Consider the following 18032-nt stretch of genomic DNA (forward strand, 5'->3'; position numbering starts at 1 on the left):
GTGTATGTGTAAGTAACAGCATTTATAAAACTTTAATTAACCATCTAAACTACACAAAAGTTTAACTCAAATTTCTATTACCTTAAACATATAATTTTATATTCATCTTATATAAATATTTAATGTCACTAAAATCATAACTAAATGTGGTAAACCTTTTCAAAAACACTGCTCATAAATGATAAATAGCCAACTAAATTAGAACTTAATGGTGCAAAAAATAACAAATGGGATATGTTTCCTCACTTAATATCAAGGGGTATGCACATGCTCAGTGGTAAAAATGATTCTGACTGCAGATCGAGAGGTCCCAATTCAATCCCATTTTGGGAAAAAACATTTATAAAACTGACACCCAGTCCACAGATGTCTCACTCTCATCTTGGGCAGATCAACGAAAAGAAAATTTACACTGAATTGGAGTAAGAAATCCTTTGCTAAAGAAATTCCAAAAGAAAAAATCTTCCATACTTCCTGAAGAGTTTGGTCTCCTTAGTACTGAAAAAAATAATACTTTAAAAAGAAAAAGGACCAATGTTATTGGTATAATTTGTTTAAATTCATTTTATTGCAGTTACAAACACCACTGACAATATGATAAGACTTCTCTGTCACTGGATATTGTTTTGGCTCTTTACTCAAGAAACCAAACAGTACTTAAAATCACAGATACATTATATTACATCTTTGTCCAAGCTTAGGTTGGATCACCTAATTGAATTTTATGGGCATTTTAGCAGAAACTTTTGACAAACTAAGGATCTAAGATTCTTCTTCATTCTATATCATCCATAAGGAAGAAAAATTTAAAATTATATATATATATTTCATATATTATATATATATATATATATATATATATATATATGTTATGCATATGTTTTGTATATATACAGTTATACATATGGAAATTCTAACATCATCTATAAGTCAATCAAGTGCATTTAGTCAATTTATGACTCTACACAGCCAGCAAAAGCGACAATGCCAGCAGATCTGTCCGCCTGCCTCCATTCATGACGCACATCCCAAAGCCTGTTTTTCAGAGTTTCAACGCATCTTCAGATGGAAAAAAGATCATTATCATCACATGAAGCTGGCACTGTCCTAGCTTTACCGGACAACGTCTTCGACAAAATTATTTTGTACAATGATACCTCCCATATGTGGTTCGTTGCAAGGAGACGAATGTTAGACTGGGTTCCATGTATTACTATTTTCTACCATTTCCCCTAACATGACCAGAGACACGCCCAACAATAAAATATCAATTTCCCACCTGGATTAGGTTAAGACATTGAACAGACACTTATAAACTCTGTACCCTTTTTTTTTTATTTAAAAATACCTTAGCTAAGTCCTTGATTAACGTCCAACAAAAATCATTCCCCAGACACAGGAGTTTACGAAATCCCATGCCTTACTGTGACCAATCTTAACATCCGCTTCAAAAATTAAAATTAGATCCCCAAAGTCAGATTAATACAGCATAAACGTTCAAAATACTAGGAACGGACAACAGAGGTCAGCTATTTTCAACACAAAATGACCATAACCACTGAATAAACTGGAATATGTCTGGTATAATTTATAGCAGCAATTTTGGTTCAAAAGCCAGGTGTGAAATACACAAAGTTTGATTAAACAAAGAAATGCAATGAATCTCTCAAGAGGCGGACTTCTGGGATTCAATTATTATAGATAAAATCTTCCTCTAATATAATTAAGAAGAGTAAAGAGAAATTGTCAACTGGAGTGACATAAAAGCTGACCTATGGATCTTCTGGTATAAATACCACTTTTCTGTAACTTTTCTCAGTCACTATTTGCTGAGGAGACAAGACAATTTGATCTCTGAAATGTATTTATTTCCAATTTTTGGTATTTTTATTTTGCTCCGTTTGACATATTTGACGGAATTCTGTTTTAACAAAATTTTCATCATATATATATATATATATAATATATATATATATTGTATAAGTTACATTATATATATGGTTTTATCAATTTTATAAAAAACTGTTTACCCATAGAGCTAAGGTAAAAAATAAGCACATGTTTAATATCTTTTGTATCTTTGTTTTTTGTGTGTGTTTGACTGAGTGAATTAACAGCATTAATTATTATTAAACTTTAAAACAACTTTTATACTAAACTACTCAAAAATTTTAACTCAAAGGTACCTTTCATGTATTTTTTAAGTCATCTAAAATGAATATTTTGTCATTATTCTTGATAACTAATTATTATTATTAAAGTAGTTTACATTTACTCAGACTTCCTTACATACATACTAAAACGGTATATTAAAATTCAAATATAAATTAAACAAAATTTTAAAAATTTTTCTTTTTTGTAAAATTCAAATGTTAAAAGGGTTTTCATACTTTTATTATTTACTTATTTTTATATTTTGTTAATTAAATTACAGTTCTTCAAGAACATCAAAATTGGAATCATTGAAAAAGTGAAAGATTCTGACAAAATTTCTTTCACTGATCTATTTCCAAAAGTAGACATTCGTTGTCATCATACTTTTTGACATTCACATAACACATGTCTGACTTTATTATTACTCTGTATTCTGAACACTCGGGGCCAGGCCATGTGGGCTACTCATTAAGTGCCCATGTGTCAGACGAGTATGGCCTATTCTGAGGCGTTAAAATTACTTGTGCGTGTCTCTCTCTCTGATATGATGAACTCCATTTTTAACATTAGGTTTTATTTCTTTCAGTTTATTACTTTCAGGTTCTTCATCCCATATATATTGCCATTTATTTATGATACCCATTTTTATGTGAGTTACATAATCAGTAACAGGGATATTCAAATTTGATCTTGTCATGTGAGTTGCTGCTTTAGCTGCTTTGTCTGCATCTTCATTTCATTTCCTTTGATCCCTACATGCAGGGATCCAACATATTTCTACATTTTTTCCATTATTAATATAATTTATGGAGATATAATTTAATTTGTTGTACTATATTATTATTTGATTTGTAACTTTGAATAGCTTCTATAGCGCTTCTTGAATCACTGAAAATCACAAAATTATTGAATGATGATTCTTTAATTATTTTTATAGCTGATGCAATTCCATACAATTCTGCTGTAAATACAGAGGCATTATTAGGAAGAGAGAACTGATAAATTTTGTCCTGGGACACTGCAGCATATCCCACTCCAAGTTCTGATTTAGATCCATCTGTATATATTGCGCAATGTGGACCTTTCGGTTTATATGCTCTATTGTATGCTGTCTATGGTGTTCTGTTGTATATGAGTTACTTTTTGATAAATACTTGAGGTGTGTGCAAATTTTCATTTTATTCATTGTCCAGGGAGGAGGTGATTTTACTATTACAGGCACTTGTATATTTATATTCAGCGACTCAAACAATCTTCTAGCTCTAATTGGGAAAGGTGGTGGATGGTTGTTTATAAATACATCTCTTAATTCAAATAATTTTTTGGTTGGAGAATCACTAGTTTGAATTCTTAAAGCACTTTTCATTGTTACTAGCTCTCTATGGAGAGACAAAATCAGTTCACCACATTCTACTTGTAACGATGATTTTGGTGATGATCTAAAGGCTCCTGAGCATATTCTAAGGCCTTCATTGTGAACAGGGTCTAACATTTTCAGAACTGCATCAGATGCCGAGCCATATACTTCGCTTCCATAATCAATGATGGACAGAACTGTTGCCTTATACAGCACAGTAAGGGTATGTCTATCGGCTCCCCAAGTAGTGTTCGATAGTTTTCTAATTAGATTTAATGCTCTTTTACTTTTAGATTTAAATATGTAATGTGGGCTCTCCAGTTCAAGTGGGTATCAAATACTAATCCTAAAAATTTTGCTGTTTGGCCAATTGGTATACTATGGTTTCTGATTTTTAAATTTATTTCTTCACCTTTTTTCCACTTTTTATTTTTATAAAACATGATTGCTTGAGTTTTATCTATGGAAAATTTAAAGCCTACAGATGAGGCCCATTCATCTATTTTTACTATGCTTTTATTAATGATTCGTTCTGCATGTTTTATTCAGGATGCTGAATAATATATGGCAAAATCATCCATGTACAGGTTACTTTTAATGCCAATAGGTAGATTTTTACTGATATCATTAATTGCTAAAGTAAACAGTGTTCCACTAAGGACGCTTCCCTGTGGAACACAATTTTCAAGTGGAAATGTTCTGGACAGATCATCATCAATTCTCACCTGAAAATTGCAGTTTATCAAAAAGTTCTGTATAATAGGTAAATGTCCACGGATGTTGTTGTTTTGTAAAGTTTTTAATATAGCATACCTCCATGTGGTATTGTATGCCTTTTCAATGTCAAAAAAGACAGCTACAGTAATTTGTTTTCGTTCAAAACCTCTACGTATATGGTCTTCTAAGTTACAGAGAGAATCCAATGTGGATCTGTTACACTGTGACCCAAACTGAGTGGGAGTTAAAATTGTATTTTCTCGAATGTGCCATGTTAGTCGAGCATTTACCATTTTCTCTAACAATTTGCATAAGCAGCTTGTTAAAGAAATTGGTCTGTAATTATTTACATTGTTGGGATCCTTTCCAGGTTTGGGGATAGGAATTATTATAGCTTTACGCCAATCATCTGGAAATAAATTTCGAAGCCATAAATGATTATAAAACTCTAATAAGTATGACTTTGCCAAAGGTGCTAAGTGGCATATCATCTCAAAACAAATATTGTCACCTCCAGGAGCAGATTTATTGCTGTTCGAGAGAGCATATTCCAACTCTGACATACAAAATTTTCTATTATAATATATATCATCAATTGTTTCAAAATTTATTGTTATTAATTCTATTTTATTTTTTTTTGTGCGGAAGTGTTCATCTAAATTCTTATCACTACTTACATTTGCTAAATTTTCTCCCATTATATTACTTATATTTCTTCTGGATCAAGTGTTCTTTTCCTATCTTTTAATATGGCATGTCTAGATGGTTTGACATGGGTACCATTGATTTTCCTGAATTTTTCCCATATTTTTTTGTATGGGAGTATTATTAAAGAGATCTGATACGTATTTCCTCCATGAAATGATTCTTCCTTGAATTACTTCTTTTTTAAATTTTGCAGATATTTTGTTGTATACAGGTTTTAATGTATCAATTTCTAGTAATAATACAGTCATTTTTTGTAAAGTTCTTTCTAATATCGGTAATTTTTTATTCATTTTATTGAACTTTCTATTCAAATTATCTAATCGTCTCCCTATTGAGTGTTTTATATTTATTAATTCTGTTAACTCATCAGACCACCAGGGAACTTTGTGTTTTGTTGGATGGGGTTTTGACTTTGGTATTGCTTTATCAGCAGCATTTTTAATGAAATCAACAAGAAATTTTTTAGTTTCATTATGGTCCTTTAAATATTCAAACTGTGGGATATTTCTAGTGTGCATTTCATATCGCTCCCAATCTGCTTTATAAATGTTATAGTGAGGGACATGTTTTGCAGGATTATTTTGCAATAAGGAAATTAATATTGGGAAATGATCACTGGTGTGCAAGTTATCAACTGTATTTCAATCCAATCTGTCAACTATGCTTGTTGTACATAAAGTTAAGTCTACTGAGGAAAATGTTCCATGTGTTTTTGAAAAATATGTGCTAATTTCGTCATCATTTATACAGCCCATGTCGTTTGAATCCTTGAACTCTTCTATTTTACTACCTGTTCTATTTGAGTTTGTACAATGACAGTCCCATTTTGGGTTGTGAGCGTTAAAATCACCTACTATTAATGTAGGTTCTTTGGCATTGTTAAGTAAATCTTTAAGTTTATCAATGTCGTAACTTTTATTAGGTTGGTTATATAAGTTATAAATTATGTAATTATCATTTTTTATCCGTATTTTAATACTTGATATTTGCAAGTCAGTAAAATTTACAGCTACTCTGTCATAACATACTTTGTTATGTACATATATAGCAGTACCTAAATTTCCTTCTTCTTCCCTAGATGGAGATACTAAGGTATATTTACCTATTTTTGATATTGTTTTGTTGACATGTTGTAAACATATTATCATTGGTTCATATTCCTTTAGTAATCGTTGTATTTCTCCCAAATGTAATCTGGTCTGTAGACCATTTACGTTCCATTGTATAATATAATTATCGAAAGTATAACGTTAGTGTGTTCAAGTTTTATTTTCCGTTTGTGGATCATCAATTTGCATTTTTTCTAAAATCCTATTTACAATATTTATTTGTTTTTCTTTATAAGACATTATGTGTCCAATGCACATACAGCCTTTTTCATGAGTGTCCAAACTAGTAGTTTCTTTATTTCTGTATCTTAAAAAATTTCGTACAGTGTTTGTTAAACTGTCCTTTGTTATGCTTTCATTTTTGTTGCACAGTTCAATGAAGCATTCATTACATCCACATGTGTTTTCGTTTTAGTGTGTCGTTTTTTCATTTACTCTTGCTGCACCTATTGTTGGTGATGGGGTAATCTCTTCTCCCATCACATAATCATTATTGTCAATGGTTTGTTCCTCTGCTATTTCTTTGGTGTTCTGGGTATCTGTTTCTATTGGTTTTATTATTACTTTAGGAGACAAAGGTATTTTCTTATTATTTGGTTTATGTTCTTTCTTGGGGTCTCCTGCCTTTATTTTAATGGATGTATCTCTAATAATAGTTGGTTTTTTGTTGGTCTTGGGTGGAGTTCTCTCTAAAGGTCTCTTTTTTTTCTTTAGTTTCTAATTCATCAGAACTATCTTTTAATATCTCTGTGGTGCCTGTATTGTCTTCTAGTGATTCTATTTCTCTTAAAATCTCAAATGAATTTGAGCAAAGATTTGTATGGATTTCTTGGTCCTTTGCTATATTGGTTTCTTCTTGCAAGGTGGTTATTTTTCTTTGAGACTGATCTACCAGGGTTTTGTTTTTCTTATTTATTTCCACTTTTGTTTCTTTGTTTGATCTTATTGCTGCAGAAAAAGTTCGTTTCTTAGCGGGATCATGCATTCCTCTTACCTTTAATTCTAATCTGGCCTCTTTTATAGGCATTCCTGTCCTTTCCTGAAGTAATTTCAATTCCGTATTGTATATGTAATACATACACTCCTTAGATCTTGCATGGTGATTTTGTCCATAATTCACACATTTTGGTTCACCACACTTCCACTGTGTGGTATGTTTGTCAGATCCACAGTATGCACATACAGATGTATTATGGCAATTTTTCCTTGTATGTCCATACCTACTACAGTTTTGGCACTGTAGTGGTTTAGGGACATACGGTCTCAGTTCTCTGCTTTGGCCTAAGATTTTCATTTTTAAGGGTAATTCATGGCCTTCAAATTTTATCTTTGCTATTCTTAGTATTTTTTCATTACTCCATCTACTAGCTATGTTGTAAATTTCGCAGTCTTGTATATTGTTGTACCTTTTTTTAAGGGAATCTAGCAATATTTTCTTTTCTATTGGTTCATGTACACTGTTCATATTGTCATGTTTTTTAATATGCACTTTAACATTATCAATATTTTTTATATTTAAGTAGTTTTCCGATTGATTTTTTGTAGTGGTTTCTATCAACCACATCTGTTCTTTTACCTGTCTGAATGACATTTCAGTAGTTGAATGTCGAGTCAATAGAAAGTTTTCTAGTTTCAAGGGCGATATTTTTTTCTGTTTCTAAGGTTAGGAATCTTGACCAACTTCCACTCCCAAAGAGGGAGTCGAAGTGGGTCAATGTCGGGTCAAGATATCTGTTTTTTTTTGGCTTGTTTTTCATTGGAGCATAGGGCTCCAGTGTAATTACGTTCGTATTTTTTTCTGATTTTTCCAGAGAGAGGTCAGAGGAGGTTCCTGCAGTCGTTAACTGTGCCGAATCGCTACCATCAAAGGGTCCAGGGGTACTTAAATCTTCAATACAACTGAGTATTAAGATTAAAGTAAATTAGAGAAAAAAAATAATCCTGAAAACCTTAAAAAGACATCATCAGCCTTTCATGGGGTTTATTCTTCCGCCAATGGCACAAGTGAGAACCGACTCCCAAATGTCCGTGTCCCTACCCTACCCCATAGGGGATGGCACAACATGATTAGAATGGCCCAAGTGTAAGCCAACCCGCTTGCTAGGACTGAGAGTATTTCAAGAATACAATCATCCCCCCACAATCATGTTATGGGCAAACCGGATAAAATGCCGAGAGTCCCATCCCTAGAACCAGACCCCCCTGGAATCCGTGGTCCAGCCCTAAAGAATAGTTCTGCCTGATATCTCTCAAGTCCGAACATTATCGGGCAGTTGATGGTCTACCACAGTTTTCACTATTTAGCTTCGGATATAAACCCATTCCCAGCTATGATATCTTTTCCTGTTTATCAGGTACAATAAATTTTAGCAACAGTGGAAAACTCCACATAATTTAATCCAAACAAATATATAATACCATATGGGATTCTTGGACTTAAAGCCAGGAACAGATTCCTGGGGTTCAAGAGCCCCCTCACCACGTCAAGGTGGTCCCAAGTTGAGGGGGTTTGAGCTATCACTCTGATAGCTCTCAGGTCCGAACATTATCGGGCAGCTGATGGTCCTACCACAGCTCTCACTATTTAGCTTTGGATATAAACCCAATCTCAGCTATATCTTTTCTTTTTTAACAGGTCCAGTAAATTTTAGCAAAAGTGGAAAATTCCACAAAAATTAATCCAAACAAATATATAATTATAAATATGATGAGATCATTGGACTCAAACCCGGGAACAGATTCCTTGGGTTCAAGAGCTCCCTCACCACGTGAAGGTGGTCCCAAATCGAGGGGCCGAATACCTTAGGCAAATCGCTGATTAACGTCCAAAAAAATCAGTCCCCAAAGACACAGGAGTTTATGAAATCCCTTGCCTCGACTGTGACCAATCTTACATCAGCTTCACTGGCAAATCACTCCCCCATAGATTAATGCGGCATAAATGTTCAGTTAGGTACGAACAACAGAACTCAGCTATTTTTAACCAAATAAATAACCGTAACCACAAAATAAACTGGAATGTCTCGTATAATTTATAGCAGCAATTGTCGGTTCAAAAGCCAGATCGATGGAATCAGCCTTGATTTAACAAAGAAATGCAATGAATCTAAATTGTCAACCGAGGTGACTTGATGGCTGACCTATGGATCTTTTGGTATAAATACCGCTTTTCTGTAACTTTTTCAATATATATATATATATATATATATATATATATATATATATATATATATATATATATATATCATTATGGAAATACTACTCTGGAACTAAGATAAGATAAGCACATGTTGATTATATCTGTGTGTGTGTGTGTGTGTGAGTAACAGCAATCGGTATAAAACCTAAAATAACTTTTATACTAAACTACTCAAAAAGTTTAACTCAAATTTCATGGTACCTTAAACATATAATTTTATATTCTTCTACTATGAATATCTTGTCATTAGTCTTGATAACTAAATAAACCTTTTCGACAAATACTGCTCATAAATGATTCTAGCCAACTAAATGGACACCTGTGATATATATCACTAAAAACAAGGGGGTGTAGCTCAGTGGTAGAGCATTCGACTGCAGATCGAGAGGTCCCTGGTTCAATCCCGGGCGCCCCCTGGGGAAAAAATTTATATAAATTACACCCAGTCCACAGCTGTCTCACGCCCATCTTGGGGAGAAAAGAAAATTTACACTGAAAAGGTGTAAGAAATCCTTTGCCAAAGAAATTCCAAAAGAAAAATCTTCCATACGTACCAAAGAATTGGTCGCCTTAGTACAAGAAAACATACTTGTACTTTAAGAAGAAAAGAGGACCTATGTTACTGGTATCCTTCGTTTGTGTGCTTGCATGGGGCTATCGCCCCTAGTACAAACACCACTGACAATAGTACAGGACTTCTCTGTCACTGGATATTGCTCACTCTACTCACTATCAAAGTAGCACAGCACTTAAAATCTGTCAGACACTTTATATTACATCTTTGTCCAAGCTGAGGAATGGGCCCCAAAGGAAAATTTATGAGCACTATTTTATGGAAATTCATTGATAGATTCAGATTCTTCTTCATTAAAACATCATCTATAAATTCATATATATATATATATATATATATATATATATATATATATATATATATATATATATATATATATATAAAGCATTATATATATATATATATGACATATATAAATCATTCTAACATCATCTATAAGATAGTATATATTTACATTATATATATATATATATATATATATATATATATATATATATATATATATATATATATATATATATATATATATATATATATATATATATATATTATATATATATATATATAAATTGGGTACAAAAGATACATATACATAATATCTATATATATATATATATAAGATATATATATGGAGAATGCAACTTCATAAAGATGACAAACAACAAGAAAAGATCCGATTAATAAAAGCAACTTTAAAAAAACAGCAACTATATAAATATGCAAAGCTTAATTTAATTGGGTACAAAAGAGGGTGACATGGACGTTTCAGAATATCTAACAAAAGGAAAAAGCAGAGACAAGATCTGAATCAGTCAGTTGTTATCAGATGGAGAATGAAACAACTTCATAAAGATGACAAACAAGAAAGATCCGATTAATAAAAGCAACTTTAAAAACAGCAATAAATTTTTATTAAAAGGAAAAACAAAAAAAAATTATTCAAATAAATATAAATACCAAAGCTTTTCATATGTTACGTATTCTTCAGCACATGGCCCCCGGCCACATTATTAATCTCTTTCCTTTTGCCTTAGGACATAATTCACTGCTAATAAAAAATGATACTGTATACATATACATACACATATTTATATATAAATATATATAACATATATACTCGTGTATACTGTATATGTGTTTATATGTATGCATGTATATACTGTTACTTCCTTAGTTATATAATAAATACAGGCAAAGGGTTCATGAGAGTTTATAACACTTCAAATATAATATGGAAGGGTAGAACAGAGAGCAAGGATAATTTAGATTATTATTTTAACATTATTCCACTAAAGACATCAGCACAAAAAGAAAAAGAAGCACATAGTTCAAGAAATAAACTAAATATAAGTATATACTCTTACTTCAGATGCATAAAACCCCAGGGGAAAGTGTATCCATGTGTAGGGCCCATACTTGGGTCCTCCAGGCATCTGCCATCCTACACAACAAGCTTAACCTACAACAGACCATCGCTTTTCCCCAGAAATCACAAATCCAAGTTGGACAGCTGAAGCAGTGATTTTCATATATTTTCAGGAACTTTCAGCGTATCATTTGTAAAACCAAAACCATCTGTAGATGTAAAACGTTTCAAGCTTTCGAACATATGTAATGGAGAATTCTCCTTATTTTGTGTAAAGAATTGTTAACTGTTTTTCAGGTGTGAGAAAACACATCTGACCATAAAATTATGCCTGTCTTACTCTGATGTTAGATGCTACCTTTTCATTTACGGAAGTCCATGTCTGGTCAGAAATTTGTGACAGAAAATTAGTAAGTGGTCTGACGCTGCCTCTTTCTTACCCATCCCGTCTCTATACTGGTAACCACCAAGATGACCGACACCGCCAGCCCAACCAGCGACAATGCCACAGTAGCATCTGTCCACCTGCCTCCATTCACGACGCACAACACAGAGGCCTGGTTTTTCAGAGTGGAGGCCATCTTCAGATGGTAGAAAATCATAGCGTCATCACACAAAGCTGACGCCGTCCTCGAGCTCCTGCCAAACAACGTCTTTGAACAAAATGAAACCAGATTATCTGTACATGTGGTTCGTTGCGAGGAGACGAACGTTATACTGGGTTCCATGTATCACTATTTTCTACCGTTCCCCCCATAACAAGACCACCATGTATCACTATTTTCTACCATCCCCCCAACAAGACCAGAGACACACCCAACAATATAAAAATTCCACACCTCGACAGGATTAAGACGTTGACACAGACACTTGGAAACTCTAACCCTTTTGCTTTTACCCACCCAAATACCTTAGCCAAATCCCTGATTAACACCCATTATTATTATTAAAGAAATTTAACCAGACCACTGAGCTGACTTTCAGCTCTCATAGGGATGGTCCGAAGGATTTGATTAAAATACTAGGTCTAGGCCTGAGGTCAAGCGCTAGGACCCAAGGTATGATGCCCTTTCCTTTCACACAGACAGGAAATTTAATAAAGGTGGAAATATCCACACTATGTAAGCCAAAGAGTTGGGGGAAAAAAATAAATAACTAGAAGCAGTAGTCATAGCGGGTGGATAGGAAGATGGAAGAGAGCTGAAAAATACGCTGGAGGAAGAAGTAAAAACAGAGTAGAAGAAAAAGAGGACAGAGAGACATTTAGAGTCAAAAAGGGGGAATGATTTCCCCTTGTTCGAGAGCCCCCTTGCCTGTCGCAAATCTACAGCAATAGAAAGAATATTCTATGCTGGAGCCATGTGACTACGTCACGGCAGTCTCTCATTAAGGGGGAGGACAGCAGGTTCTAGTGTTTTTACCAGTGAAAAGGTTTCCCCTTACAAATAAATTTCAAGGTCCTTGTAGGATAACAGAAAAGTTAAGTGATCAAACTTTTGTGACTGATACACCAGGGAGAAGGAAACGACAGAGGAAGAAACCCTACTTTTCAGAGACTAGAACTGAGATAGTGTCTATAACCCAAACAACTTCATCTACAGAGGACGATGATAGCTATGAATTGGGAGCTGAAAACAAGATGAACAATTCTTCAATATTAGTAAATCTGGAGAACTAAAAAATCTGAGTGTTGAACAAAGCAAAGAATTAAGTGAGATGATTCAAAATTTCCCTGAGATTTTTACAGACATACCTAAGTGTACAGACTTGACAAAGCGTGAGATAAATGGCTTGGCATCTTCTAAGCCATTCAAGCAAAGAGCTTACCGTGTATCACCTTTTCAATGAGATGTTTTGAAAAAGGAAGTCGAATATTTATTGCAGCACAGATTGGCAGAACCCAGTTTCAAGTCATTACAGTTCTCCTGGTGTCTTAGTGATAAAACCAGATGGCTCGTTTAGGATGTGTATTGATTATAGGAAACTGAATTCCATCAGTGTAGCTGATAATTATCTCTTACCTCTTATTGATCAATTACTTGATGATATTGGGCAAGCCAAGTTTGTTTCTAAAGTAGTGAAAGAGTTACAAAGATTTGTGGATATGCCTAGAGTTTATCGCCTTTTCTGTTCAAGTTTTTCAGCCATAGTAGCTCTCCTGATTGATTGTATAATCTTATTGTCTAAAGACAGTCTAAAGACAGAGAACATTTTTGGAAGGAGCAATGTGACTGTAGATTATTTATCCCATTCCGAATCGCTGGATTCACACCCGGGATAATTAATCTTCTGAGGGGAGGAATATTATAATATATAACCATTCTGTAAAAGTAATATTTATTCTGTGTTTTTACTGTATTGTCCATGGTTTTGATATGTTTTTTCTTACAGCTATTTCATACGTTGTGAAGTGTAATGAAGTGACTTCATAATGTATGTAATGTTGTGCAATGCTTATAAATATTATATATTCTTTTATGTTCATAACATGCCATATTTACTGGGAGTTAAAGTTTCAGATCCTGAAAGGAGAATCACTTTTGTTGACCAGATCAGATAATTACATCCTGTGTACATAGCTGTGTTTGACTTCCAAGAGACAAGAAAGCAAGGAGAGAGCACATAGGATCTGTGACGAGGGTTGACAGCTTTTAACCGTGACTAGTTCTAAAGGCCTATGTGTCTGTTTACACAAGTGTCCAAACAGGAAGTGCTCTGTCAATCATTTAGATAAAAGGGCCAAACATATTTCCTTTCCAAGCCAAAGAATACTGTGCTTATTCTGTATACCATGTATTCTTTATTCTGTTTATTCTGTACAAGGAGGAATTCTGTATTCTGGGTATTCTGAATGTGGGAGAAGGGACTCAGGTTATTCTAAGATTTGAAGTGACTAACTGGCAACCCAGGTTTGAGGATAAAAGCAAAGTTGGTGGACAAAAACAGTTAGTCTGATGAGGGGCCTGGTATTAGTAAGATCTCCCTCTTTCTCTCTCAATTATTATTCATATAGAAGGGTGGAAAACTGTGGTTACTCTCCTACATATTTAAGTTTTGTAAAACTCTCCCACGAGATGTAATATTTTTGAAAATGGTTTAAAACATTTGTGTTCTACTGCCATTGTGAAAAACTGTGTTTTATAGATTACAAATTGGAGTAAGGTAATGTGCTTATTTGTATTGTATCGTGTTTAAAACAAGTGTTGTCTTGGTGAAAGATAGTTGTGAATTTAGTAAGAGGTGACTTTAATCTTTTTGAAAATGAAGGTGATCTTTTGAAAGACTGACATAATCTTTAAACAAATTTTGTCTTAGTGAATTGCTGTTGGTACATTTATTTCTGCATATTACTTTCTTATATGTCTGTGTTTTCATATTATCATAAGCTCATGTGTCTATAATTTCACAGTGTTTCCCAAAGTTTGTGTTGGTGATTAATTAGTGTTTTTTGTTGGTGTTGGTTTCATTGAGATTTCAGTGAATACTTATGTTGATTTCAATTATTAAGATTTCAGTGAACATTAGTGTTGATTTCAATTATTGAGATTTACATTATAATCTGGAGTGAGTGTTAATCGTTTGAATTTTGCTTAAAGTTTTGTGAGTTAATCTTGGTTAAGAAATACTTAAATCTTACACTGTTGTCAAGTAATAGTAAATCTTTTTGAGATTGTGAACTCTATTTATAACTTTTGAATTTAGAAATAAATCTGTCAATCAAAAGTTTTAAAAGCACAGTGTTTCATTCTGACCACCAGTGATTAGAGATATTTGTGTGTGTATTCAAGGTAAGTGATATATCTGACTAGTTCTCCTTTATCAAAGTGAAGTGCAACCAGGGAAACAATTATAGTATTTGATGAAGTGATGCCCTTTTTCCCCCTAGTCTGTTCATAGCTTATCAGTTGTTACCTTACTCATAACTTGATACATTTATATTGATTTTTCAAGTGTTAAGCAAGTTTTATGGGATCATTGTACAGTCACTCAAAAATGCTTTGCAACACGTTCCAGAAGTTTTCGTTCACCTAACAGCAATTTGTTCTTTTGATATTTATAAGGAAATGTAATTTTCTTATTCGACTTTGGTTATTAATCATACGGTTAACAATATAAAAAAGAATGGTGAGTGAAAAATTCATTACAAAAAATGACGAAACATTTTGAAAAATTTCACTTCAGATGATTGGGCAAAAGAGTCAAAGAAGAAACTATATTTCGAATCCAGATACAAGCTTATTGACTAATAAAATAATATTGAATAATCATCAATGGAATTATATATAAATAAAGAAAGAATGAATTCAACCATTATTGTTGTCAAAAACAAAAAAGAAAAAATCTCATAACATTGTATGTTATTGTGTGACTCCACATTCGGACAGGAAAGTTAAACTAAACTGTCTCGCCACTTACACTGATAAGATGGGCAACAGACTCAGCCGCACCACAATCATTAGCTTGCATAAGACTAATGTCTCTATTGTAGATATTGCTCGGCAGCTTAGCGTAAATAAAACAACCATGTATAGAGGGATACAACAACAGAGAGAACGAGGAAATATGATAAATCCACTGTAAACAGTGGAGGACGACCCCATTGTTGCACTACTGTTAACGATCATCGTCGGATGATCACTGAAGGAGCTCCGCCTGACTCCCCTGACAACCGGTGTTGCTATAAAGAGAGAACATCACGCTTTCCCTTCAAGTTGCTGCTCAAACCATCCATAACAGGCTACATGAGACCAAGATATTATTTCATCATACTCCTGCCAAGAAACACTTCATATCAGCAAAACATAAAGAATAGAGGCTAGGGTTTGCGTTATAATATAATCCAGTGGCCGATAATTTCTGTAAGTCATCTTTTTCGATGAGGAGGAGACATTCTCCACTGATGAGCACGGTAGTCTTCTTCACTGCTGGCATTTAGCATTAACTAAATTAATGTTGAACTTCTTGCTAATTTTAATTCTTTAGAAACTTAGATAATAAGAAATACAAAAATGGGTGTTATATATTCAGTTAACTTCATACGAGGCATCAAAATGATAGGCCTAAGTAGCAATGAAAGAAATGAGAAATTACACATGATAATGGCATTATATATATATATATATATATATATATATATATATATATATATATATATATATATATATATATATAATGTGTGTGTGTGTGATTATATTCTATGTATTACAAAAATAGACATGAAATCTGTTAGTCTAGTTCAGTATATTTTATATTAAGTTTCACTAGTTCACAATATACTGTATATAGATAGGATTAGTCATTCAAAAATTTGGTTAATAATAATGTGCAAACAAATCTTTACAAAAGTCGTATTTGTTGATGATAATAAGACTAACAGTTCAACATAGAACAGTCGTAGGCCTATGTCTACAAAGTTCACACATATGGAGATAAAACAACGATAGTGATGGCAGTCGGAGATGAAAATATTAAAACATAAGAACAGCGATGACCTCTGAAGTATTATAGTAACATCCTTTAATTAAGTAAAGTATGACAACAGTAGGCAGTATCAGAAAAAGCCCTGTTTAAAGGAAACTGCAGGTAATTTCTCAGACCCACCACTAGTGTTCAGTTGTTTCATGCGCTTACAACCGCCAGATGTCGCTATTAAAAGCTGTTGTCCGTAAAGTTTTGAAGTATGTTGCAAAACATTTTTGAGCGATTATACCTTTGGAGTATTCAGTCTTAATATTATTGTTATGAGGTTTCAAGTATCTGGCTGAAGTGAGGTAAATTTTTTTTGGTCTTATTATTTGTGTAATAACCATTGGTACAATTGATTGCTATATATATATAATATATATATATATATATATATATATATATATATATATATATATATATATATATATATATATAGAGATATATATACACACATTAATAAGAAAATACTACCCTGGAGCTAAGGTAAGATAAGCACGTTTATTGTATGTGTGTGTGCGTGTGTGTAACAGCAATTCGTATAAAACTTAAAATGACTTTTATACTAAACTACTCAAGAAGTTTTAACTCAAATTTCAAAGTACCTTAAACATATTTTTATAGTCATCTATGAACATTTTGTTATTAGTCTTGATAACTAATTAAATTCTGTCGACAAATACTGCTCACAATGATACAAGTCCACTACATGGAGAAGGTAATGGTGTACAAAATAACACCTGTGATATACATCATTTATTATCAAGGGGGTGTAGCTCAGTGGTAGAGCATTCGACTGCAGATCGAGAGGTCCCTGGTTCAATCCCGGGCGCCCCCTCAGGAAAAAATTTATATAACTGACACCCAGTCCACAGATGTCTCACTCCCATCTTGGACAGATCAATGAAAAGAAAATTCCAAAAGAAAAAATCTTCCATACTTCCTGAAGAATTGGTCGCCTTAGTACAGTAGTAGTAGTATTAAAGTAGTTTAACCAGACCACTGAGCTGACTTTCAGCTCTTATAAGGGTGGCCCAAAAGATTAGGATAAAATATTTCATAGGCTCACGTTCTCATACTGTAACACATACACACTAAATACGTTTACTCATGCTTCATCACTAAAAAGGCGTATTAAAATTCATAAGTTAAGTTAATATTAAAAAAAATTTAAATTTAAATTCGACAAATTCTATGTTTGCGTACTTTTATTATTTACCTACTTTCATATTTTATCTATCAGACCACAGTTCCTCATGAACAAAATCGGATCGGCTGAAAATATAAAAGATTCTGACAAAATTTCATTTATTGATTTATTCCCAAAATTTAACAGTCGCTCTTGGTAATACTTTGGACACTCGCATAACACATGTCTGACCATT

The 18032-nt window shown here is 33.1% G+C and overlaps 2 non-coding genes across 2 annotated transcripts; both read left to right on the forward strand.

Moving 5' to 3' along the window:
* The first annotated feature begins 9588 nt into the window (after positions 1-9588).
* Positions 9589-9660, forward strand: TRNAC-GCA (transfer RNA cysteine (anticodon GCA)). Its single transcript has one exon. It is a non-coding gene; the product is annotated as a tRNA-Cys (tRNA).
* A 7753-nt stretch (positions 9661-17413) lies between these two features.
* On the forward strand, positions 17414-17485 carry TRNAC-GCA (transfer RNA cysteine (anticodon GCA)). Its single transcript has one exon. It is a non-coding gene; the product is annotated as a tRNA-Cys (tRNA).
* Positions 17486-18032: the final 547 nt, after the last annotated feature.

This window comes from Macrobrachium rosenbergii, chromosome 27 (genome assembly GCF_040412425.1).
Source record: "Macrobrachium rosenbergii isolate ZJJX-2024 chromosome 27, ASM4041242v1, whole genome shotgun sequence".
In the NCBI taxonomy this organism is placed as follows: Eukaryota; Metazoa; Arthropoda; class Malacostraca; order Decapoda; family Palaemonidae; genus Macrobrachium; species Macrobrachium rosenbergii.